The sequence below is a fragment of the Schistocerca serialis genome, chromosome 4 (assembly GCF_023864345.2).
Source record: "Schistocerca serialis cubense isolate TAMUIC-IGC-003099 chromosome 4, iqSchSeri2.2, whole genome shotgun sequence".
Lineage (NCBI taxonomy): Eukaryota > Metazoa > Arthropoda > Insecta > Orthoptera > Acrididae > Schistocerca > Schistocerca serialis.
Window position 1 is genome coordinate 35,862,347 of NC_064641.1, and position 19,878 is coordinate 35,882,224.

A 19,878-nucleotide genomic window follows, 5' to 3' on the forward strand; every position below is an offset into this window, starting at 1 on the left:
TTTTGTTGTTGTTCTCATTTTTTTAGTTGCATTTGTTGGGGGCGGTCGACCGTGCTTCCCGAGCATATTCCAGAGTAGCTGTCTGCAGGGAAAGTGGGATTGCCACCCAACGACGCCGGATACAACCGAAAAAAGTGCTACACACGCGGAGTCCCCCACTACACTGCCTTAAAGCGACCGCTCATCACTATCGTGTGAGTAACCTTGCGGCCGCGGCGACGAGTCTTGCCCAAAGACGCAGCGTGCGTGGAGGCGCTGCCCGAACGCGTGTGGATGCACCCTCCTACCTCGTAAAGCGCCTACAGCTACTATCACCGTGGGCCGCTGCCGGCGGGCGGGAAGCCGACACAGCGCGGCGTCACGGGCAGCGGCTGTGCGGTGGTGGTGTAATGGTGAGCATAGTTGCCTTCCAAGCAGTTGATCCGGGTTCGATTCCCGGCCACCGCAACGGGCGCAAATTTTTACGTATGAGTATGTGAGCCACGTGCTGTTAAATTAACGTTTTCTTTCCGTCGTTGCTCCACGCAGGCCATCCTGTAGTATGTCCCGACTTGTCCCGACTTTGCTCGGCTGACGCGAAAGCTGACGCTTGGAATTCGCCCTTATCAAGAGGACAGGCGATATAAACGGCTGTGAGAGGTGAGGTGTAGCGAAGTACCAAAACGACAGGCAAACTGCGAAATTTTCTGCTCCTTCTTCTTAAACAAAAAAATAAAAAAAAGAGACGCAGTCGGTAGGACTCGAACCTACGCTCCCAGAGGGAATCTGATTTCTAGTCAGACGCCTTAACCACTCGGCCACGACTGCTCGCAGCCAAAAAGTTCCCTCGAATCGTGAAAACTCAAACCGTTCTGCGCAGTATGTTGACAGGAAACGAACTCCGTGCACTGATTACGGCAGGGCTACCAGCGCTACGAGACGAGCCATTACGGAAGCGTTAAAATCTTCGCCCGGACAGGGACTCGAACCCTGGACCCTTAGGTTAAAAGCCTAATGCTCTACCGACTGAGCTATCCGGGCTCACACTTGTTGGGGGATGGAGCAGCTGCAGGCAATGTGAATAACTGGAACGCGTAATTGCTGGCTTCTGGCGCAACTGGCGACTTCACCGACTTGCCACTGACGCTGGTAGCAGCCCAACAGCGGACCAGTGCCTCTTCTCCCTTTATCCCGGTGCTGACAGTAATTGCATCTCGTGCCTTTTTTCCCCGATTACGCTCGGTTGAAGCTCCGGAAGGAGGGCGACAAACGAGGGTTGGAGGGCCAAAACATGGAGGGTCGTGTGCGCAAAAACTTCGCTTCCGGTACCGGGAATCGAACCCTGGCCTCCTGGGTGAAAGCCAGGTATCCTAGCCACTAGACCACACCGGATTTGCTCGATAAGTGTCAGATTTACTCCCTCTCCTCTGGCATTTCGTGCTGAATCCGGACTCAGTGGTGTTCTCTGTTTGCGAGCATATTTGCGCCTACAGACTGGCATGGCGCACAGCTCGAAACTGACTATTCATTGCTGTTTGCATCATATTTTACTCATAACAGGGGAGGAGAAAGGTCAAAGCTGTACCTTGCCATAGCTGGATGTAAACATTTTGACGCTGAGGCGTGGACTCCTTGTGGATAACAAACGACAATTCAGTTCGTTCCCTAGCAACAGCAACGCCGTTAATTCAGCCATGATGTACAGCAAATTATATGCCCCGGGTGAGGATCGAACTCACGACCTTAAGATTATGAGACTTACGCGCTGCCCACTGCGCTACCGAGGCACGTCTGCAACCAACGTCCCAGGAAACTTGGTAAGCCTCGCATATTAGAGATAGACAGTTTGCGCTTTCTCAAGAATCTGTTGTGTTGCTACACGTGCTTTCCCGAATTGCTAGATTAAACTGCTGCCGCGGCTTTTCCAACGGAAAGCAGCACTGCCTGAGGTTACAGTACATCGCCCTTGCGGCACCTGAACACAGCGGCCTGTAGGGCCAGGCTGACGCTAGAGTTCAGAAATAGCACGCGTCCGTCCAAGTACGGTCTCTTGCGTGCTGCGTGTTTGGTTCTTCTCACAGCGAATCCTGCTATACATTTCTGAGGCTGACGCAGCTCAAACGAGCAATCGGCGCGGCAGCATTATAGCGAGAACAGCAAAACGATGCATCGGCCGGGAATCGAACCCGGGCCGCCCGCGTGGTAGGCGAACAACCTGCCGCTTTTTTTGTTGTTGTTCTCATTTTTTTAGTTGCATTTGTTGGGGGCGGTCGACCGTGCTTCCCGAGCATATTCCAGAGTAGCTGTCTGCAGGGAAAGTGGGATTGCCACCCAACGACGCCGGATACAACCGAAAAAAGTGCTACACACGCGGAGTCCCCCACTACACTGCCTTAAAGCGACCGCTCATCACTATCGTGTGAGTAACCTTGCGGCCGCGGCGACGAGTCTTGCCCAAAGACGCAGCGTGCGTGGAGGCGCTGCCCGAACGCGTGTGGATGCACCCTCCTACCTCGTAAAGCGCCTACAGCTACTATCACCGTGGGCCGCTGCCGGCGGGCGGGAAGCCGACACAGCGCGGCGTCACGGGCAGCGGCTGTGCGGTGGTGGTGTAATGGTGAGCATAGTTGCCTTCCAAGCAGTTGATCCGGGTTCGATTCCCGGCCACCGCAACGGGCGCAAATTTTTACGTATGAGTATGTGAGCCACGTGCTGTTAAATTAACGTTTTCTTTCCGTCGTTGCTCCACGCAGGCCATCCTGTAGTATGTCCCGACTTGTCCCGACTTTGCTCGGCTGACGCGAAAGCTGACGCTTGGAATTCGCCCTTATCAAGAGGACAGGCGATATAAACGGCTGTGAGAGGTGAGGTGTAGCGAAGTACCAAAACGACAGGCAAACTGCGAAATTTTCTGCTCCTTCTTCTTAAACAAAAAAATAAAAAAAAGAGACGCAGTCGGTAGGACTCGAACCTACGCTCCCAGAGGGAATCTGATTTCTAGTCAGACGCCTTAACCACTCGGCCACGACTGCTCGCAGCCAAAAAGTTCCCTCGAATCGTGAAAACTCAAACCGTTCTGCGCAGTATGTTGACAGGAAACGAACTCCGTGCACTGATTACGGCAGGGCTACCAGCGCTACGAGACGAGCCATTACGGAAGCGTTAAAATCTTCGCCCGGACAGGGACTCGAACCCTGGACCCTTAGGTTAAAAGCCTAATGCTCTACCGACTGAGCTATCCGGGCTCACACTTGTTGGGGGATGGAGCAGCTGCAGGCAATGTGAATAACTGGAACGCGTAATTGCTGGCTTCTGGCGCAACTGGCGACTTCACCGACTTGCCACTGACGCTGGTAGCAGCCCAACAGCGGACCAGTGCCTCTTCTCCCTTTATCCCGGTGCTGACAGTAATTGCATCTCGTGCCTTTTTTCCCCGATTACGCTCGGTTGAAGCTCCGGAAGGAGGGCGACAAACGAGGGTTGGAGGGCCAAAACATGGAGGGTCGTGTGCGCAAAAACTTCGCTTCCGGTACCGGGAATCGAACCCTGGCCTCCTGGGTGAAAGCCAGGTATCCTAGCCACTAGACCACACCGGATTTGCTCGATAAGTGTCAGATTTACTCCCTCTCCTCTGGCATTTCGTGCTGAATCCGGACTCAGTGGTGTTCTCTGTTTGCGAGCATATTTGCGCCTACAGACTGGCATGGCGCACAGCTCGAAACTGACTATTCATTGCTGTTTGCATCATATTTTACTCATAACAGGGGAGGAGAAAGGTCAAAGCTGTACCTTGCCATAGCTGGATGTAAACATTTTGACGCTGAGGCGTGGACTCCTTGTGGATAACAAACGACAATTCAGTTCGTTCCCTAGCAACAGCAACGCCGTTAATTCAGCCATGATGTACAGCAAATTATATGCCCCGGGTGAGGATCGAACTCACGACCTTAAGATTATGAGACTTACGCGCTGCCCACTGCGCTACCGAGGCACGTCTGCAACCAACGTCCCAGGAAACTTGGTAAGCCTCGCATATTAGAGATAGACAGTTTGCGCTTTCTCAAGAATCTGTTGTGTTGCTACACGTGCTTTCCCGAATTGCTAGATTAAACTGCTGCCGCGGCTTTTCCAACGGAAAGCAGCACTGCCTGAGGTTACAGTACATCGCCCTTGCGGCACCTGAACACAGCGGCCTGTAGGGCCAGGCTGACGCTAGAGTTCAGAAATAGCACGCGTCCGTCCAAGTACGGTCTCTTGCGTGCTGCGTGTTTGGTTCTTCTCACAGCGAATCCTGCTATACATTTCTGAGGCTGACGCAGCTCAAACGAGCAATCGGCGCGGCAGCATTATAGCGAGAACAGCAAAACGATGCATCGGCCGGGAATCGAACCCGGGCCGCCCGCGTGGTAGGCGAACAACCTGCCGCTTTTTTTGTTGTTGTTCTCATTTTTTTAGTTGCATTTGTTGGGGGCGGTCGACCGTGCTTCCCGAGCATATTCCAGAGTAGCTGTCTGCAGGGAAAGTGGGATTGCCACCCAACGACGCCGGATACAACCGAAAAAAGTGCTACACACGCGGAGTCCCCCACTACACTGCCTTAAAGCGACCGCTCATCACTATCGTGTGAGTAACCTTGCGGCCGCGGCGACGAGTCTTGCCCAAAGACGCAGCGTGCGTGGAGGCGCTGCCCGAACGCGTGTGGATGCACCCTCCTACCTCGTAAAGCGCCTACAGCTACTATCACCGTGGGCCGCTGCCGGCGGGCGGGAAGCCGACACAGCGCGGCGTCACGGGCAGCGGCTGTGCGGTGGTGGTGTAATGGTGAGCATAGTTGCCTTCCAAGCAGTTGATCCGGGTTCGATTCCCGGCCACCGCAACGGGCGCAAATTTTTACGTATGAGTATGTGAGCCACGTGCTGTTAAATTAACGTTTTCTTTCCGTCGTTGCTCCACGCAGGCCATCCTGTAGTATGTCCCGACTTGTCCCGACTTTGCTCGGCTGACGCGAAAGCTGACGCTTGGAATTCGCCCTTATCAAGAGGACAGGCGATATAAACGGCTGTGAGAGGTGAGGTGTAGCGAAGTACCAAAACGACAGGCAAACTGCGAAATTTTCTGCTCCTTCTTCTTAAACAAAAAAATAAAAAAAAGAGACGCAGTCGGTAGGACTCGAACCTACGCTCCCAGAGGGAATCTGATTTCTAGTCAGACGCCTTAACCACTCGGCCACGACTGCTCGCAGCCAAAAAGTTCCCTCGAATCGTGAAAACTCAAACCGTTCTGCGCAGTATGTTGACAGGAAACGAACTCCGTGCACTGATTACGGCAGGGCTACCAGCGCTACGAGACGAGCCATTACGGAAGCGTTAAAATCTTCGCCCGGACAGGGACTCGAACCCTGGACCCTTAGGTTAAAAGCCTAATGCTCTACCGACTGAGCTATCCGGGCTCACACTTGTTGGGGGATGGAGCAGCTGCAGGCAATGTGAATAACTGGAACGCGTAATTGCTGGCTTCTGGCGCAACTGGCGACTTCACCGACTTGCCACTGACGCTGGTAGCAGCCCAACAGCGGACCAGTGCCTCTTCTCCCTTTATCCCGGTGCTGACAGTAATTGCATCTCGTGCCTTTTTTCCCCGATTACGCTCGGTTGAAGCTCCGGAAGGAGGGCGACAAACGAGGGTTGGAGGGCCAAAACATGGAGGGTCGTGTGCGCAAAAACTTCGCTTCCGGTACCGGGAATCGAACCCTGGCCTCCTGGGTGAAAGCCAGGTATCCTAGCCACTAGACCACACCGGATTTGCTCGATAAGTGTCAGATTTACTCCCTCTCCTCTGGCATTTCGTGCTGAATCCGGACTCAGTGGTGTTCTCTGTTTGCGAGCATATTTGCGCCTACAGACTGGCATGGCGCACAGCTCGAAACTGACTATTCATTGCTGTTTGCATCATATTTTACTCATAACAGGGGAGGAGAAAGGTCAAAGCTGTACCTTGCCATAGCTGGATGTAAACATTTTGACGCTGAGGCGTGGACTCCTTGTGGATAACAAACGACAATTCAGTTCGTTCCCTAGCAACAGCAACGCCGTTAATTCAGCCATGATGTACAGCAAATTATATGCCCCGGGTGAGGATCGAACTCACGACCTTAAGATTATGAGACTTACGCGCTGCCCACTGCGCTACCGAGGCACGTCTGCAACCAACGTCCCAGGAAACTTGGTAAGCCTCGCATATTAGAGATAGACAGTTTGCGCTTTCTCAAGAATCTGTTGTGTTGCTACACGTGCTTTCCCGAATTGCTAGATTAAACTGCTGCCGCGGCTTTTCCAACGGAAAGCAGCACTGCCTGAGGTTACAGTACATCGCCCTTGCGGCACCTGAACACAGCGGCCTGTAGGGCCAGGCTGACGCTAGAGTTCAGAAATAGCACGCGTCCGTCCAAGTACGGTCTCTTGCGTGCTGCGTGTTTGGTTCTTCTCACAGCGAATCCTGCTATACATTTCTGAGGCTGACGCAGCTCAAACGAGCAATCGGCGCGGCAGCATTATAGCGAGAACAGCAAAACGATGCATCGGCCGGGAATCGAACCCGGGCCGCCCGCGTGGTAGGCGAACAACCTGCCGCTTTTTTTGTTGTTGTTCTCATTTTTTTAGTTGCATTTGTTGGGGGCGGTCGACCGTGCTTCCCGAGCATATTCCAGAGTAGCTGTCTGCAGGGAAAGTGGGATTGCCACCCAACGACGCCGGATACAACCGAAAAAAGTGCTACACACGCGGAGTCCCCCACTACACTGCCTTAAAGCGACCGCTCATCACTATCGTGTGAGTAACCTTGCGGCCGCGGCGACGAGTCTTGCCCAAAGACGCAGCGTGCGTGGAGGCGCTGCCCGAACGCGTGTGGATGCACCCTCCTACCTCGTAAAGCGCCTACAGCTACTATCACCGTGGGCCGCTGCCGGCGCGGGCGGGAAGCCGACACAGCGCGGCGTCACGGGCAGCGGCTGTGCGGTGGTGGTGTAATGGTGAGCATAGTTGCCTTCCAAGCAGTTGATCCGGGTTCGATTCCCGGCCACCGCAACGGGCGCAAATTTTTACGTATGAGTATGTGAGCCACGTGCTGTTAAATTAACGTTTTCTTTCCGTCGTTGCTCCACGCAGGCCATCCTGTAGTATGTCCCGACTTGTCCCGACTTTGCTCGGCTGACGCGAAAGCTGACGCTTGGAATTCGCCCTTATCAAGAGGACAGGCGATATAAACGGCTGTGAGAGGTGAGGTGTAGCGAAGTACCAAAACGACAGGCAAACTGCGAAATTTTCTGCTCCTTCTTCTTAAACAAAAAAATAAAAAAAAGAGACGCAGTCGGTAGGACTCGAACCTACGCTCCCAGAGGGAATCTGATTTCTAGTCAGACGCCTTAACCACTCGGCCACGACTGCTCGCAGCCAAAAAGTTCCCTCGAATCGTGAAAACTCAAACCGTTCTGCGCAGTATGTTGACAGGAAACGAACTCCGTGCACTGATTACGGCAGGGCTACCAGCGCTACGAGACGAGCCATTACGGAAGCGTTAAAATCTTCGCCCGGACAGGGACTCGAACCCTGGACCCTTAGGTTAAAAGCCTAATGCTCTACCGACTGAGCTATCCGGGCTCACACTTGTTGGGGGATGGAGCAGCTGCAGGCAATGTGAATAACTGGAACGCGTAATTGCTGGCTTCTGGCGCAACTGGCGACTTCACCGACTTGCCACTGACGCTGGTAGCAGCCCAACAGCGGACCAGTGCCTCTTCTCCCTTTATCCCGGTGCTGACAGTAATTGCATCTCGTGCCTTTTTTCCCCGATTACGCTCGGTTGAAGCTCCGGAAGGAGGGCGACAAACGAGGGTTGGAGGGCCAAAACATGGAGGGTCGTGTGCGCAAAAACTTCGCTTCCGGTACCGGGAATCGAACCCTGGCCTCCTGGGTGAAAGCCAGGTATCCTAGCCACTAGACCACACCGGATTTGCTCGATAAGTGTCAGATTTACTCCCTCTCCTCCGGCATTTCGTGCTGAATCCGGACTCAGTGGTGTTCTCTGTTTGCGAGCATATTTGCGCCTACAGACTGGCATGGCGCACAGCTCGAAACTGACTATTCATTGCTGTTTGCATCATATTTTACTCATAACAGGGGAGGAGAAAGGTCAAAGCTGTACCTTGCCATAGCTGGATGTAAACATTTTGACGCTGAGGCGTGGACTCCTTGTGGATAACAAACGACAATTCAGTTCGTTCCCTAGCAACAGCAACGCCGTTAATTCAGCCATGATGTACAGCAAATTATATGCCCCGGGTGAGGATCGAACTCACGACCTTAAGATTATGAGACTTACGCGCTGCCCACTGCGCTACCGAGGCACGTCTGCAACCAACGTCCCAGGAAACTTGGTAAGCCTCGCATATTAGAGACAGACAGTTTGCGCTTTCTCAAGAATCTGTTGTGTTGCTACACGTGCTTTCCCGAATTGCTAGATTAAACTGCTGCCGCGGCTTTTCCAACGGAAAGCAGCACTGCCTGAGGTTACAGTACATCGCCCTTGCGGCACCTGAACACAGCGGCCTGTAGGGCCAGGCTGACGCTAGAGTTCAGAAATAGCACGCGTCCGTCCAAGTACGGTCTCTTGCGTGCTGCGTGTTTGGTTCTTCTCACAGCGAATCCTGCTATACATTTCTGAGGCTGACGCAGCTCAAACGAGCAATCGGCGCGGCAGCATTATAGCGAGAACAGCAAAACGATGCATCGGCCGGGAATCGAACCCGGGCCGCCCGCGTGGTAGGCGAACAACCTGCCGCTTTTTTTGTTGTTGTTCTCATTTTTTTAGTTGCATTTGTTGGGGGCGGTCGACCGTGCTTCCCGAGCATATTCCAGAGTAGCTGTCTGCAGGGAAAGTGGGATTGCCACCCAACGACGCCGGATACAACCGAAAAAAGTGCTACACACGCGGAGTCCCCCACTACACTGCCTTAAAGCGACCGCTCATCACTATCGTGTGAGTAACCTTGCGGCCGCGGCGACGAGTCTTGCCCAAAGACGCAGCGTGCGTGGAGGCGCTGCCCGAACGCGTGTGGATGCACCCTCCTACCTCGTAAAGCGCCTACAGCTACTATCACCGTGGGCCGCTGCCGGCGGGCGGGAAGCCGACACAGCGCGGCGTCACGGGCAGCGGCTGTGCGGTGGTGGTGTAATGGTGAGCATAGTTGCCTTCCAAGCAGTTGATCCGGGTTCGATTCCCGGCCACCGCAACGGGCGCAAATTTTTACGTATGAGTATGTGAGCCACGTGCTGTTAAATTAACGTTTTCTTTCCGTCGTTGCTCCACGCAGGCCATCCTGTAGTATGTCCCGACTTGTCCCGACTTTGCTCGGCTGACGCGAAAGCTGACGCTTGGAATTCGCCCTTATCAAGAGGACAGGCGATATAAACGGCTGTGAGAGGTGAGGTGTAGCGAAGTACCAAAACGACAGGCAAACTGCGAAATTTTCTGCTCCTTCTTCTTAAACAAAAAAATAAAAAAAAGAGACGCAGTCGGTAGGACTCGAACCTACGCTCCCAGAGGGAATCTGATTTCTAGTCAGACGCCTTAACCACTCGGCCACGACTGCTCGCAGCCAAAAAGTTCCCTCGAATCGTGAAAACTCAAACCGTTCTGCGCAGTATGTTGACAGGAAACGAACTCCGTGCACTGATTACGGCAGGGCTACCAGCGCTACGAGACGAGCCATTACGGAAGCGTTAAAATCTTCGCCCGGACAGGGACTCGAACCCTGGACCCTTAGGTTAAAAGCCTAATGCTCTACCGACTGAGCTATCCGGGCTCACACTTGTTGGGGGATGGAGCAGCTGCAGGCAATGTGAATAACTGGAACGCGTAATTGCTGGCTTCTGGCGCAACTGGCGACTTCACCGACTTGCCACTGACGCTGGTAGCAGCCCAACAGCGGACCAGTGCCTCTTCTCCCTTTATCCCGGTGCTGACAGTAATTGCATCTCGTGCCTTTTTTCCCCGATTACGCTCGGTTGAAGCTCCGGAAGGAGGGCGACAAACGAGGGTTGGAGGGCCAAAACATGGAGGGTCGTGTGCGCAAAAACTTCGCTTCCGGTACCGGGAATCGAACCCTGGCCTCCTGGGTGAAAGCCAGGTATCCTAGCCACTAGACCACACCGGATTTGCTCGATAAGTGTCAGATTTACTCCCTCTCCTCTGGCATTTCGTGCTGAATCCGGACTCAGTGGTGTTCTCTGTTTGCGAGCATATTTGCGCCTACAGACTGGCATGGCGCACAGCTCGAAACTGACTATTCATTGCTGTTTGCATCATATTTTACTCATAACAGGGGAGGAGAAAGGTCAAAGCTGTACCTTGCCATAGCTGGATGTAAACATTTTGACGCTGAGGCGTGGACTCCTTGTGGATAACAAACGACAATTCAGTTCGTTCCCTAGCAACAGCAACGCCGTTAATTCAGCCATGATGTACAGCAAATTATATGCCCCGGGTGAGGATCGAACTCACGACCTTAAGATTATGAGACTTACGCGCTGCCCACTGCGCTACCGAGGCACGTCTGCAACCAACGTCCCAGGAAACTTGGTAAGCCTCGCATATTAGAGATAGACAGTTTGCGCTTTCTCAAGAATCTGTTGTGTTGCTACACGTGCTTTCCCGAATTGCTAGATTAAACTGCTGCCGCGGCTTTTCCAACGGAAAGCAGCACTGCCTGAGGTTACAGTACATCGCCCTTGCGGCACCTGAACACAGCGGCCTGTAGGGCCAGGCTGACGCTAGAGTTCAGAAATAGCACGCGTCCGTCCAAGTACGGTCTCTTGCGTGCTGCGTGTTTGGTTCTTCTCACAGCGAATCCTGCTATACATTTCTGAGGCTGACGCAGCTCAAACGAGCAATCGGCGCGGCAGCATTATAGCGAGAACAGCAAAACGATGCATCGGCCGGGAATCGAACCCGGGCCGCCCGCGTGGTAGGCGAACAACCTGCCGCTTTTTTTGTTGTTGTTCTCATTTTTTTAGTTGCATTTGTTGGGGGCGGTCGACCGTGCTTCCCGAGCATATTCCAGAGTAGCTGTCTGCAGGGAAAGTGGGATTGCCACCCAACGACGCCGGATACAACCGAAAAAAGTGCTACACACGCGGAGTCCCCCACTACACTGCCTTAAAGCGACCGCTCATCACTATCGTGTGAGTAACCTTGCGGCCGCGGCGACGAGTCTTGCCCAAAGACGCAGCGTGCGTGGAGGCGCTGCCCGAACGCGTGTGGATGCACCCTCCTACCTCGTAAAGCGCCTACAGCTACTATCACCGTGGGCCGCTGCCGGCGGGCGGGAAGCCGACACAGCGCGGCGTCACGGGCAGCGGCTGTGCGGTGGTGGTGTAATGGTGAGCATAGTTGCCTTCCAAGCAGTTGATCCGGGTTCGATTCCCGGCCACCGCAACGGGCGCAAATTTTTACGTATGAGTATGTGAGCCACGTGCTGTTAAATTAACGTTTTCTTTCCGTCGTTGCTCCACGCAGGCCATCCTGTAGTATGTCCCGACTTGTCCCGACTTTGCTCGGCTGACGCGAAAGCTGACGCTTGGAATTCGCCCTTATCAAGAGGACAGGCGATATAAACGGCTGTGAGAGGTGAGGTGTAGCGAAGTACCAAAACGACAGGCAAACTGCGAAATTTTCTGCTCCTTCTTCTTAAACAAAAAAATAAAAAAAAGAGACGCAGTCGGTAGGACTCGAACCTACGCTCCCAGAGGGAATCTGATTTCTAGTCAGACGCCTTAACCACTCGGCCACGACTGCTCGCAGCCAAAAAGTTCCCTCGAATCGTGAAAACTCAAACCGTTCTGCGCAGTATGTTGACAGGAAACGAACTCCGTGCACTGATTACGGCAGGGCTACCAGCGCTACGAGACGAGCCATTACGGAAGCGTTAAAATCTTCGCCCGGACAGGGACTCGAACCCTGGACCCTTAGGTTAAAAGCCTAATGCTCTACCGACTGAGCTATCCGGGCTCACACTTGTTGGGGGATGGAGCAGCTGCAGGCAATGTGAATAACTGGAACGCGTAATTGCTGGCTTCTGGCGCAACTGGCGACTTCACCGACTTGCCACTGACGCTGGTAGCAGCCCAACAGCGGACCAGTGCCTCTTCTCCCTTTATCCCGGTGCTGACAGTAATTGCATCTCGTGCCTTTTTTCCCCGATTACGCTCGGTTGAAGCTCCGGAAGGAGGGCGACAAACGAGGGTTGGAGGGCCAAAACATGGAGGGTCGTGTGCGCAAAAACTTCGCTTCCGGTACCGGGAATCGAACCCTGGCCTCCTGGGTGAAAGCCAGGTATCCTAGCCACTAGACCACACCGGATTTGCTCGATAAGTGTCAGATTTACTCCCTCTCCTCTGGCATTTCGTGCTGAATCCGGACTCAGTGGTGTTCTCTGTTTGCGAGCATATTTGCGCCTACAGACTGGCATGGCGCACAGCTCGAAACTGACTATTCATTGCTGTTTGCATCATATTTTACTCATAACAGGGGAGGAGAAAGGTCAAAGCTGTACCTTGCCATAGCTGGATGTAAACATTTTGACGCTGAGGCGTGGACTCCTTGTGGATAACAAACGACAATTCAGTTCGTTCCCTAGCAACAGCAACGCCGTTAATTCAGCCATGATGTACAGCAAATTATATGCCCCGGGTGAGGATCGAACTCACGACCTTAAGATTATGAGACTTACGCGCTGCCCACTGCGCTACCGAGGCACGTCTGCAACCAACGTCCCAGGAAACTTGGTAAGCCTCGCATATTAGAGACAGACAGTTTGCGCTTTCTCAAGAATCTGTTGTGTTGCTACACGTGCTTTCCCGAATTGCTAGATTAAACTGCTGCCGCGGCTTTTCCAACGGAAAGCAGCACTGCCTGAGGTTACAGTACATCGCCCTTGCGGCACCTGAACACAGCGGCCTGTAGGGCCAGGCTGACGCTAGAGTTCAGAAATAGCACGCGTCCGTCCAAGTACGGTCTCTTGCGTGCTGCGTGTTTGGTTCTTCTCACAGCGAATCCTGCTATACATTTCTGAGGCTGACGCAGCTCAAACGAGCAATCGGCGCGGCAGCATTATAGCGAGAACAGCAAAACGATGCATCGGCCGGGAATCGAACCCGGGCCGCCCGCGTGGTAGGCGAACAACCTGCCGCTTTTTTTGTTGTTGTTCTCATTTTTTTAGTTGCATTTGTTGGGGGCGGTCGACCGTGCTTCCCGAGCATATTCCAGAGTAGCTGTCTGCAGGGAAAGTGGGATTGCCACCCAACGACGCCGGATACAACCGAAAAAAGTGCTACACACGCGGAGTCCCCCACTACACTGCCTTAAAGCGACCGCTCATCACTATCGTGTGAGTAACCTTGCGGCCGCGGCGACGAGTCTTGCCCAAAGACGCAGCGTGCGTGGAGGCGCTGCCCGAACGCGTGTGGATGCACCCTCCTACCTCGTAAAGCGCCTACAGCTACTATCACCGTGGGCCGCTGCCGGCGGGCGGGAAGCCGACACAGCGCGGCGTCACGGGCAGCGGCTGTGCGGTGGTGGTGTAATGGTGAGCATAGTTGCCTTCCAAGCAGTTGATCCGGGTTCGATTCCCGGCCACCGCAACGGGCGCAAATTTTTACGTATGAGTATGTGAGCCACGTGCTGTTAAATTAACGTTTTCTTTCCGTCGTTGCTCCACGCAGGCCATCCTGTAGTATGTCCCGACTTGTCCCGACTTTGCTCGGCTGACGCGAAAGCTGACGCTTGGAATTCGCCCTTATCAAGAGGACAGGCGATATAAACGGCTGTGAGAGGTGAGGTGTAGCGAAGTACCAAAACGACAGGCAAACTGCGAAATTTTCTGCTCCTTCTTCTTAAACAAAAAAATAAAAAAAAGAGACGCAGTCGGTAGGACTCGAACCTACGCTCCCAGAGGGAATCTGATTTCTAGTCAGACGCCTTAACCACTCGGCCACGACTGCTCGCAGCCAAAAAGTTCCCTCGAATCGTGAAAACTCAAACCGTTCTGCGCAGTATGTTGACAGGAAACGAACTCCGTGCACTGATTACGGCAGGGCTACCAGCGCTACGAGACGAGCCATTACGGAAGCGTTAAAATCTTCGCCCGGACAGGGACTCGAACCCTGGACCCTTAGGTTAAAAGCCTAATGCTCTACCGACTGAGCTATCCGGGCTCACACTTGTTGGGGGATGGAGCAGCTGCAGGCAATGTGAATAACTGGAACGCGTAATTGCTGGCTTCTGGCGCAACTGGCGACTTCACCGACTTGCCACTGACGCTGGTAGCAGCCCAACAGCGGACCAGTGCCTCTTCTCCCTTTATCCCGGTGCTGACAGTAATTGCATCTCGTGCCTTTTTTCCCCGATTACGCTCGGTTGAAGCTCCGGAAGGAGGGCGACAAACGAGGGTTGGAGGGCCAAAACATGGAGGGTCGTGTGCGCAAAAACTTCGCTTCCGGTACCGGGAATCGAACCCTGGCCTCCTGGGTGAAAGCCAGGTATCCTAGCCACTAGACCACACCGGATTTGCTCGATAAGTGTCAGATTTACTCCCTCTCCTCTGGCATTTCGTGCTGAATCCGGACTCAGTGGTGTTCTCTGTTTGCGAGCATATTTGCGCCTACAGACTGGCATGGCGCACAGCTCGAAACTGACTATTCATTGCTGTTTGCATCATATTTTACTCATAACAGGGGAGGAGAAAGGTCAAAGCTGTACCTTGCCATAGCTGGATGTAAACATTTTGACGCTGAGGCGTGGACTCCTTGTGGATAACAAACGACAATTCAGTTCGTTCCCTAGCAACAGCAACGCCGTTAATTCAGCCATGATGTACAGCAAATTATATGCCCCGGGTGAGGATCGAACTCACGACCTTAAGATTATGAGACTTACGCGCTGCCCACTGCGCTACCGAGGCACGTCTGCAACCAACGTCCCAGGAAACTTGGTAAGCCTCGCATATTAGAGACAGACAGTTTGCGCTTTCTCAAGAATCTGTTGTGTTGCTACACGTGCTTTCCCGAATTGCTAGATTAAACTGCTGCCGCGGCTTTTCCAACGGAAAGCAGCACTGCCTGAGGTTACAGTACATCGCCCTTGCGGCACCTGAACACAGCGGCCTGTAGGGCCAGGCTGACGCTAGAGTTCAGAAATAGCACGCGTCCGTCCAAGTACGGTCTCTTGCGTGCTGCGTGTTTGGTTCTTCTCACAGCGAATCCTGCTATACATTTCTGAGGCTGACGCAGCTCAAACGAGCAATCGGCGCGGCAGCATTATAGCGAGAACAGCAAAACGATGCATCGGCCGGGAATCGAACCCGGGCCGCCCGCGTGGTAGGCGAACAACCTGCCGCTTTTTTTGTTGTTGTTCTCATTTTTTTAGTTGCATTTGTTGGGGGCGGTCGACCGTGCTTCCCGAGCATATTCCAGAGTAGCTGTCTGCAGGGAAAGTGGGATTGCCACCCAACGACGCCGGATACAACCGAAAAAAGTGCTACACACGCGGAGTCCCCCACTACACTGCCTTAAAGCGACCGCTCATCACTATCGTGTGAGTAACCTTGCGGCCGCGGCGACGAGTCTTGCCCAAAGACGCAGCGTGCGTGGAGGCGCTGCCCGAACGCGTGTGGATGCACCCTCCTACCTCGTAAAGCGCCTACAGCTACTATCACCGTGGGCCGCTGCCGGCGGGCGGGAAGCCGACACAGCGCGGCGTCACGGGCAGCGGCTGTGCGGTGGTGGTGTAATGGTGAGCATAGTTGCCTTCCAAGCAGTTGATCCGGGTTCGATTCCCGGCCACCGCAACGGGCGCAAATTTTTACGTATGAGTATGTGAGCCACGTGCTGTTAAATTAACGTTTTCTTTCCGTCGTTGCTCCACGCAGGCCATCCTGTAGTATGTCCCGACTTGTCCCGACTTTGCTCGGCTGACGCGAAAGCTGACGCTTGGAATTCGCCCTTATCAAGAGGACAGGCGATATAAACGGCTGTGAGAGGTGAGGTGTAGCGAAGTACCAAAACGACAGGCAAACTGCGAAATTTTCTGCTCCTTCTTCTTAAACAAAAAAATAAAAAAAAGAGACGCAGTCGGTAGGACTCGAACCTACGCTCCCAGAGGGAATCTGATTTCTAGTCAGACGCCTTAACCACTCGGCCACGACTGCTCGCAGCCAAAAAGTTCCCTCGAATCGTGAAAACTCAAACCGTTCTGCGCAGTATGTTGACAGGAAACGAACTCCGTGCACTGATTACGGCAGGGCTACCAGCGCTACGAGACGAGCCATTACGGAAGCGTTAAAATCTTCGCCCGGACAGGGACTCGAACCCTGGACCCTTAGGTTAAAAGCCTAATGCTCTACCGACTGAGCTATCCGGGCTCACACTTGTTGGGGGATGGAGCAGCTGCAGGCAATGTGAATAACTGGAACGCGTAATTGCTGGCTTCTGGCGCAACTGGCGACTTCACCGACTTGCCACTGACGCTGGTAGCAGCCCAACAGCGGACCAGTGCCTCTTCTCCCTTTATCCCGGTGCTGACAGTAATTGCATCTCGTGCCTTTTTTCCCCGATTACGCTCGGTTGAAGCTCCGGAAGGAGGGCGACAAACGAGGGTTGGAGGGCCAAAACATGGAGGGTCGTGTGCGCAAAAACTTCGCTTCCGGTACCGGGAATCGAACCCTGGCCTCCTGGGTGAAAGCCAGGTATCCTAGCCACTAGACCACACCGGATTTGCTCGATAAGTGTCAGATTTACTCCCTCTCCTCTGGCATTTCGTGCTGAATCCGGACTCAGTGGTGTTCTCTGTTTGCGAGCATATTTGCGCCTACAGACTGGCATGGCGCACAGCTCGAAACTGACTATTCATTGCTGTTTGCATCATATTTTACTCATAACAGGGGAGGAGAAAGGTCAAAGCTGTACCTTGCCATAGCTGGATGTAAACATTTTGACGCTGAGGCGTGGACTCCTTGTGGATAACAAACGACAATTCAGTTCGTTCCCTAGCAACAGCAACGCCGTTAATTCAGCCATGATGTACAGCAAATTATATGCCCCGGGTGAGGATCGAACTCACGACCTTAAGATTATGAGACTTACGCGCTGCCCACTGCGCTACCGAGGCACGTCTGCAACCAACGTCCCAGGAAACTTGGTAAGCCTCGCATATTAGAGATAGACAGTTTGCGCTTTCTCAAGAATCTGTTGTGTTGCTACACGTGCTTTCCCGAATTGCTAGATTAAACTGCTGCCGCGGCTTTTCCAACGGAAAGCAGCACTGCCTGAGGTTACAGTACATCGCCCTTGCGGCACCTGAACACAGCGGCCTGTAGGGCCAGGCTGACGCTAGAGTTCAGAAATAGCACGCGTCCGTCCAAGTACGGTCTCTTGCGTGCTGCGTGTTTGGTTCTTCTCACAGCGAATCCTGCTATACATTTCTGAGGCTGACGCAGCTCAAACGAGCAATCGGCGCGGCAGCATTATAGCGAGAACAGCAAAACGATGCATCGGCCGGGAATCGAACCCGGGCCGCCCGCGTGGTAGGCGAACAACCTGCCGCTTTTTTTGTTGTTGTTCTCATTTTTTTAGTTGCATTTGTTGGGGGCGGTCGACCGTGCTTCCCGAGCATATTCCAGAGTAGCTGTCTGCAGGGAAAGTGGGATTGCCACCCAACGACGCCGGATACAACCGAAAAAAGTGCTACACACGCGGAGTCCCCCACTACACTGCCTTAAAGCGACCGCTCATCACTATCGTGTGAGTAACCTTGCGGCCGCGGCGACGAGTCTTGCCCAAAGACGCAGCGTGCGTGGAGGCGCTGCCCGAACGCGTGTGGATGCACCCTCCTACCTCGTAAAGCGCCTACAGCTACTATCACCGTGGGACGCTGCCGGCGGGCGGGAAGCCGACACAGCGCGGCGTCACGGGCAGCGGCTGTGCGGTGGTGGTGTAATGGTGAGCATAGTTGCCTTCCAAGCAGTTGATCCGGGTTCGATTCCCGGCCACCGCAACGGGCGCAAATTTTTACGTATGAGTATGTGAGCCACGCGCTGTTAAATTAACGTTTTCTTTCCGTCGTTGCTCCACGCAGGCCATCCTGTAGTATGTCCCGACTTGTCCCGACTTTGCTCGGCTGACGCGAAAGCTGACGCTTGGAATTCGCCCTTATCAAGAGGACAGGCGATATAAACGGCTGTGAGAGGTGAGGTGTAGCGAAGTACCAAAACGACAGGCAAACTGCGAAATTTTCTGCTCCTTCTTCTTAAACAAAAAAATAAAAAAAAGAGACGCAGTCGGTAGGACTCGAACCTACGCTCCCAGAGGGAATCTGATTTCTAGTCAGACGCCTTAACCACTCGGCCACGACTGCTCGCAGCCAAAAAGTTCCCTCGAATCGTGAAAACTCAAACCGTTCTGCGCAGTATGTTGACAGGAAACGAACTCCGTGCACTGATTACGGCAGGGCTACCAGCGCTACGAGACGAGCCATTACGGAAGCGTTAAAATCTTCGCCCGGACAGGGACTCGAACCCTGGACCCTTAGGTTAAAAGCCTAATGCTCTACCGACTGAGCTATCCGGGCTCACACTTGTTGGGGGATGGAGCAGCTGCAGGCAATGTGAATAACTGGAACGCGTAATTGCTGGCTTCTGGCGCAACTGGCGACTTCACCGACTTGCCACTGACGCTGGTAGCAGCCCAACAGCGGACCAGTGCCTCTTCTCCCTTTATCCCGGTGCTGACAGTAATTGCATCTCGTGCCTTTTTTCCCCGATTACGCTCGGTTGAAGCTCCGGAAGGAGGGCGACAAACGAGGGTTGGAGGGCCAAAACATGGAGGGTCGTGTGCGCAAAAACTTCGCTTCCGGTACCGGGAATCGAACCCTGGCCTCCTGGGTGAAAGCCAGGTATCCTAGCCACTAGACCACACCGGATTTGCTCGATAAGTGTCAGATTTACTCCCTCTCCTCTGGCATTTCGTGCTGAATCCGGACTCAGTGGTGTTCTCTGTTTGCGAGCATATTTGCGCCTACAGACTGGCATGGCGCACAGCTCGAAACTGACTATTCATTGCTGTTTGCATCATATTTTACTCATAACAGGGGAGGAGAAAGGTCAAAGCTGTACCTTGCCATAGCTGGATGTAAACATTTTGACGCTGAGGCGTGGACTCCTTGTGGATAACAAACGACAATTCAGTTCGTTCCCTAGCAACAGCAACGCCGTTAATTCAGCCATGATGTACAGCAAATTATATGCCCCGGGTGAGGATCGAACTCACGACCTTAAGATTATGAGACTTACGCGCTGCCCACTGCGCTACCGAGGCACGTCTGCAACCAACGTCCCAGGAAACTTGGTAAGCCTCGCATATTAGAGATAGACAGTTTGCGCTTTCTCAAGAATCTGTTGTGTTGCTACACGTGCTTTCCCGAATTGCTAGATTAAACTGCTGCCGCGGCTTTTCCAACGGAAAGCAGCACTGCCTGAGGTTACAGTACATCGCCCTTGCGGCACCTGAACACAGCGGCCTGTAGGGCCAGGCTGACGCTAGAGTTCAGAAATAGCACGCGTCCGTCCAAGTACGGTCTCTTGCGTGCTGCGTGTTTGGTTCTTCTCACAGCGAATCCTGCTATACATTTCTGAGGCTGACGCAGCTCAAACGAGCAATCGGCGCGGCAGCATTATAGCGAGAACAGCAAAACGATGCATCGGCCGGGAATCGAACCCGGGCCGCCCGCGTGGTAGGCGAACAACCTGCCGCTTTTTTTGTTGTTGTTCTCATTTTTTTAGTTGCATTTGTTGGG

The 19,878-nt window shown here is 53.5% G+C and overlaps 45 non-coding genes across 45 annotated transcripts; 9 read left to right on the plus strand and 36 right to left on the minus strand.

The window, feature by feature from the left end:
* Positions 1 to 375: 375 nt before the first annotated feature.
* Positions 376 to 447, plus strand: Trnag-ucc (transfer RNA glycine (anticodon UCC)). Its single transcript has one exon. It is a non-coding gene; the product is annotated as a tRNA-Gly (tRNA).
* A 278-nt stretch (positions 448 to 725) lies between these two features.
* On the minus strand, positions 726 to 807 carry Trnas-aga (transfer RNA serine (anticodon AGA)). The gene has a single exon. It is a non-coding gene; the product is annotated as a tRNA-Ser (tRNA).
* A 140-nt stretch (positions 808 to 947) lies between these two features.
* Trnak-uuu (transfer RNA lysine (anticodon UUU)) lies at positions 948 to 1,020 on the minus strand. The gene has a single exon. It is a non-coding gene; the product is annotated as a tRNA-Lys (tRNA).
* A 279-nt stretch (positions 1,021 to 1,299) lies between these two features.
* Positions 1,300 to 1,371, minus strand: Trnae-uuc (transfer RNA glutamic acid (anticodon UUC)). The gene has a single exon. It is a non-coding gene; the product is annotated as a tRNA-Glu (tRNA).
* Positions 1,372 to 1,693: 322 nt separating this feature from the next.
* Positions 1,694 to 1,766, minus strand: Trnam-cau (transfer RNA methionine (anticodon CAU)). The gene has a single exon. It is a non-coding gene; the product is annotated as a tRNA-Met (tRNA).
* An 813-nt stretch (positions 1,767 to 2,579) lies between these two features.
* On the plus strand, positions 2,580 to 2,651 carry Trnag-ucc (transfer RNA glycine (anticodon UCC)). The gene has a single exon. It is a non-coding gene; the product is annotated as a tRNA-Gly (tRNA).
* A 278-nt stretch (positions 2,652 to 2,929) lies between these two features.
* Positions 2,930 to 3,011, minus strand: Trnas-aga (transfer RNA serine (anticodon AGA)). Its single transcript has one exon. It is a non-coding gene; the product is annotated as a tRNA-Ser (tRNA).
* Positions 3,012 to 3,151: 140 nt separating this feature from the next.
* Trnak-uuu (transfer RNA lysine (anticodon UUU)) lies at positions 3,152 to 3,224 on the minus strand. Its single transcript has one exon. It is a non-coding gene; the product is annotated as a tRNA-Lys (tRNA).
* Positions 3,225 to 3,503: 279 nt separating this feature from the next.
* Trnae-uuc (transfer RNA glutamic acid (anticodon UUC)) lies at positions 3,504 to 3,575 on the minus strand. The gene has a single exon. It is a non-coding gene; the product is annotated as a tRNA-Glu (tRNA).
* A 322-nt stretch (positions 3,576 to 3,897) lies between these two features.
* Positions 3,898 to 3,970, minus strand: Trnam-cau (transfer RNA methionine (anticodon CAU)). The gene has a single exon. It is a non-coding gene; the product is annotated as a tRNA-Met (tRNA).
* Positions 3,971 to 4,783: 813 nt separating this feature from the next.
* Positions 4,784 to 4,855, plus strand: Trnag-ucc (transfer RNA glycine (anticodon UCC)). Its single transcript has one exon. It is a non-coding gene; the product is annotated as a tRNA-Gly (tRNA).
* A 278-nt stretch (positions 4,856 to 5,133) lies between these two features.
* On the minus strand, positions 5,134 to 5,215 carry Trnas-aga (transfer RNA serine (anticodon AGA)). Its single transcript has one exon. It is a non-coding gene; the product is annotated as a tRNA-Ser (tRNA).
* A 140-nt stretch (positions 5,216 to 5,355) lies between these two features.
* Positions 5,356 to 5,428, minus strand: Trnak-uuu (transfer RNA lysine (anticodon UUU)). The gene has a single exon. It is a non-coding gene; the product is annotated as a tRNA-Lys (tRNA).
* A 279-nt stretch (positions 5,429 to 5,707) lies between these two features.
* Positions 5,708 to 5,779, minus strand: Trnae-uuc (transfer RNA glutamic acid (anticodon UUC)). Its single transcript has one exon. It is a non-coding gene; the product is annotated as a tRNA-Glu (tRNA).
* Positions 5,780 to 6,101: 322 nt separating this feature from the next.
* Positions 6,102 to 6,174, minus strand: Trnam-cau (transfer RNA methionine (anticodon CAU)). Its single transcript has one exon. It is a non-coding gene; the product is annotated as a tRNA-Met (tRNA).
* Positions 6,175 to 6,989: 815 nt separating this feature from the next.
* Trnag-ucc (transfer RNA glycine (anticodon UCC)) lies at positions 6,990 to 7,061 on the plus strand. Its single transcript has one exon. It is a non-coding gene; the product is annotated as a tRNA-Gly (tRNA).
* Positions 7,062 to 7,339: 278 nt separating this feature from the next.
* Trnas-aga (transfer RNA serine (anticodon AGA)) lies at positions 7,340 to 7,421 on the minus strand. The gene has a single exon. It is a non-coding gene; the product is annotated as a tRNA-Ser (tRNA).
* Positions 7,422 to 7,561: 140 nt separating this feature from the next.
* On the minus strand, positions 7,562 to 7,634 carry Trnak-uuu (transfer RNA lysine (anticodon UUU)). Its single transcript has one exon. It is a non-coding gene; the product is annotated as a tRNA-Lys (tRNA).
* A 279-nt stretch (positions 7,635 to 7,913) lies between these two features.
* On the minus strand, positions 7,914 to 7,985 carry Trnae-uuc (transfer RNA glutamic acid (anticodon UUC)). The gene has a single exon. It is a non-coding gene; the product is annotated as a tRNA-Glu (tRNA).
* A 322-nt stretch (positions 7,986 to 8,307) lies between these two features.
* Trnam-cau (transfer RNA methionine (anticodon CAU)) lies at positions 8,308 to 8,380 on the minus strand. Its single transcript has one exon. It is a non-coding gene; the product is annotated as a tRNA-Met (tRNA).
* An 813-nt stretch (positions 8,381 to 9,193) lies between these two features.
* Trnag-ucc (transfer RNA glycine (anticodon UCC)) lies at positions 9,194 to 9,265 on the plus strand. Its single transcript has one exon. It is a non-coding gene; the product is annotated as a tRNA-Gly (tRNA).
* Positions 9,266 to 9,543: 278 nt separating this feature from the next.
* Trnas-aga (transfer RNA serine (anticodon AGA)) lies at positions 9,544 to 9,625 on the minus strand. Its single transcript has one exon. It is a non-coding gene; the product is annotated as a tRNA-Ser (tRNA).
* Positions 9,626 to 9,765: 140 nt separating this feature from the next.
* On the minus strand, positions 9,766 to 9,838 carry Trnak-uuu (transfer RNA lysine (anticodon UUU)). The gene has a single exon. It is a non-coding gene; the product is annotated as a tRNA-Lys (tRNA).
* A 279-nt stretch (positions 9,839 to 10,117) lies between these two features.
* On the minus strand, positions 10,118 to 10,189 carry Trnae-uuc (transfer RNA glutamic acid (anticodon UUC)). The gene has a single exon. It is a non-coding gene; the product is annotated as a tRNA-Glu (tRNA).
* A 322-nt stretch (positions 10,190 to 10,511) lies between these two features.
* On the minus strand, positions 10,512 to 10,584 carry Trnam-cau (transfer RNA methionine (anticodon CAU)). The gene has a single exon. It is a non-coding gene; the product is annotated as a tRNA-Met (tRNA).
* An 813-nt stretch (positions 10,585 to 11,397) lies between these two features.
* Trnag-ucc (transfer RNA glycine (anticodon UCC)) lies at positions 11,398 to 11,469 on the plus strand. The gene has a single exon. It is a non-coding gene; the product is annotated as a tRNA-Gly (tRNA).
* Positions 11,470 to 11,747: 278 nt separating this feature from the next.
* On the minus strand, positions 11,748 to 11,829 carry Trnas-aga (transfer RNA serine (anticodon AGA)). Its single transcript has one exon. It is a non-coding gene; the product is annotated as a tRNA-Ser (tRNA).
* A 140-nt stretch (positions 11,830 to 11,969) lies between these two features.
* On the minus strand, positions 11,970 to 12,042 carry Trnak-uuu (transfer RNA lysine (anticodon UUU)). The gene has a single exon. It is a non-coding gene; the product is annotated as a tRNA-Lys (tRNA).
* A 279-nt stretch (positions 12,043 to 12,321) lies between these two features.
* Trnae-uuc (transfer RNA glutamic acid (anticodon UUC)) lies at positions 12,322 to 12,393 on the minus strand. Its single transcript has one exon. It is a non-coding gene; the product is annotated as a tRNA-Glu (tRNA).
* Positions 12,394 to 12,715: 322 nt separating this feature from the next.
* Trnam-cau (transfer RNA methionine (anticodon CAU)) lies at positions 12,716 to 12,788 on the minus strand. The gene has a single exon. It is a non-coding gene; the product is annotated as a tRNA-Met (tRNA).
* Positions 12,789 to 13,601: 813 nt separating this feature from the next.
* Positions 13,602 to 13,673, plus strand: Trnag-ucc (transfer RNA glycine (anticodon UCC)). The gene has a single exon. It is a non-coding gene; the product is annotated as a tRNA-Gly (tRNA).
* Positions 13,674 to 13,951: 278 nt separating this feature from the next.
* Trnas-aga (transfer RNA serine (anticodon AGA)) lies at positions 13,952 to 14,033 on the minus strand. The gene has a single exon. It is a non-coding gene; the product is annotated as a tRNA-Ser (tRNA).
* Positions 14,034 to 14,173: 140 nt separating this feature from the next.
* On the minus strand, positions 14,174 to 14,246 carry Trnak-uuu (transfer RNA lysine (anticodon UUU)). The gene has a single exon. It is a non-coding gene; the product is annotated as a tRNA-Lys (tRNA).
* A 279-nt stretch (positions 14,247 to 14,525) lies between these two features.
* Trnae-uuc (transfer RNA glutamic acid (anticodon UUC)) lies at positions 14,526 to 14,597 on the minus strand. The gene has a single exon. It is a non-coding gene; the product is annotated as a tRNA-Glu (tRNA).
* A 322-nt stretch (positions 14,598 to 14,919) lies between these two features.
* Positions 14,920 to 14,992, minus strand: Trnam-cau (transfer RNA methionine (anticodon CAU)). Its single transcript has one exon. It is a non-coding gene; the product is annotated as a tRNA-Met (tRNA).
* An 813-nt stretch (positions 14,993 to 15,805) lies between these two features.
* Positions 15,806 to 15,877, plus strand: Trnag-ucc (transfer RNA glycine (anticodon UCC)). The gene has a single exon. It is a non-coding gene; the product is annotated as a tRNA-Gly (tRNA).
* Positions 15,878 to 16,155: 278 nt separating this feature from the next.
* Positions 16,156 to 16,237, minus strand: Trnas-aga (transfer RNA serine (anticodon AGA)). Its single transcript has one exon. It is a non-coding gene; the product is annotated as a tRNA-Ser (tRNA).
* Positions 16,238 to 16,377: 140 nt separating this feature from the next.
* On the minus strand, positions 16,378 to 16,450 carry Trnak-uuu (transfer RNA lysine (anticodon UUU)). Its single transcript has one exon. It is a non-coding gene; the product is annotated as a tRNA-Lys (tRNA).
* Positions 16,451 to 16,729: 279 nt separating this feature from the next.
* On the minus strand, positions 16,730 to 16,801 carry Trnae-uuc (transfer RNA glutamic acid (anticodon UUC)). The gene has a single exon. It is a non-coding gene; the product is annotated as a tRNA-Glu (tRNA).
* A 322-nt stretch (positions 16,802 to 17,123) lies between these two features.
* Trnam-cau (transfer RNA methionine (anticodon CAU)) lies at positions 17,124 to 17,196 on the minus strand. Its single transcript has one exon. It is a non-coding gene; the product is annotated as a tRNA-Met (tRNA).
* An 813-nt stretch (positions 17,197 to 18,009) lies between these two features.
* Trnag-ucc (transfer RNA glycine (anticodon UCC)) lies at positions 18,010 to 18,081 on the plus strand. The gene has a single exon. It is a non-coding gene; the product is annotated as a tRNA-Gly (tRNA).
* A 278-nt stretch (positions 18,082 to 18,359) lies between these two features.
* On the minus strand, positions 18,360 to 18,441 carry Trnas-aga (transfer RNA serine (anticodon AGA)). Its single transcript has one exon. It is a non-coding gene; the product is annotated as a tRNA-Ser (tRNA).
* A 140-nt stretch (positions 18,442 to 18,581) lies between these two features.
* Trnak-uuu (transfer RNA lysine (anticodon UUU)) lies at positions 18,582 to 18,654 on the minus strand. The gene has a single exon. It is a non-coding gene; the product is annotated as a tRNA-Lys (tRNA).
* A 279-nt stretch (positions 18,655 to 18,933) lies between these two features.
* Trnae-uuc (transfer RNA glutamic acid (anticodon UUC)) lies at positions 18,934 to 19,005 on the minus strand. Its single transcript has one exon. It is a non-coding gene; the product is annotated as a tRNA-Glu (tRNA).
* A 322-nt stretch (positions 19,006 to 19,327) lies between these two features.
* Positions 19,328 to 19,400, minus strand: Trnam-cau (transfer RNA methionine (anticodon CAU)). Its single transcript has one exon. It is a non-coding gene; the product is annotated as a tRNA-Met (tRNA).
* Positions 19,401 to 19,878: the final 478 nt, after the last annotated feature.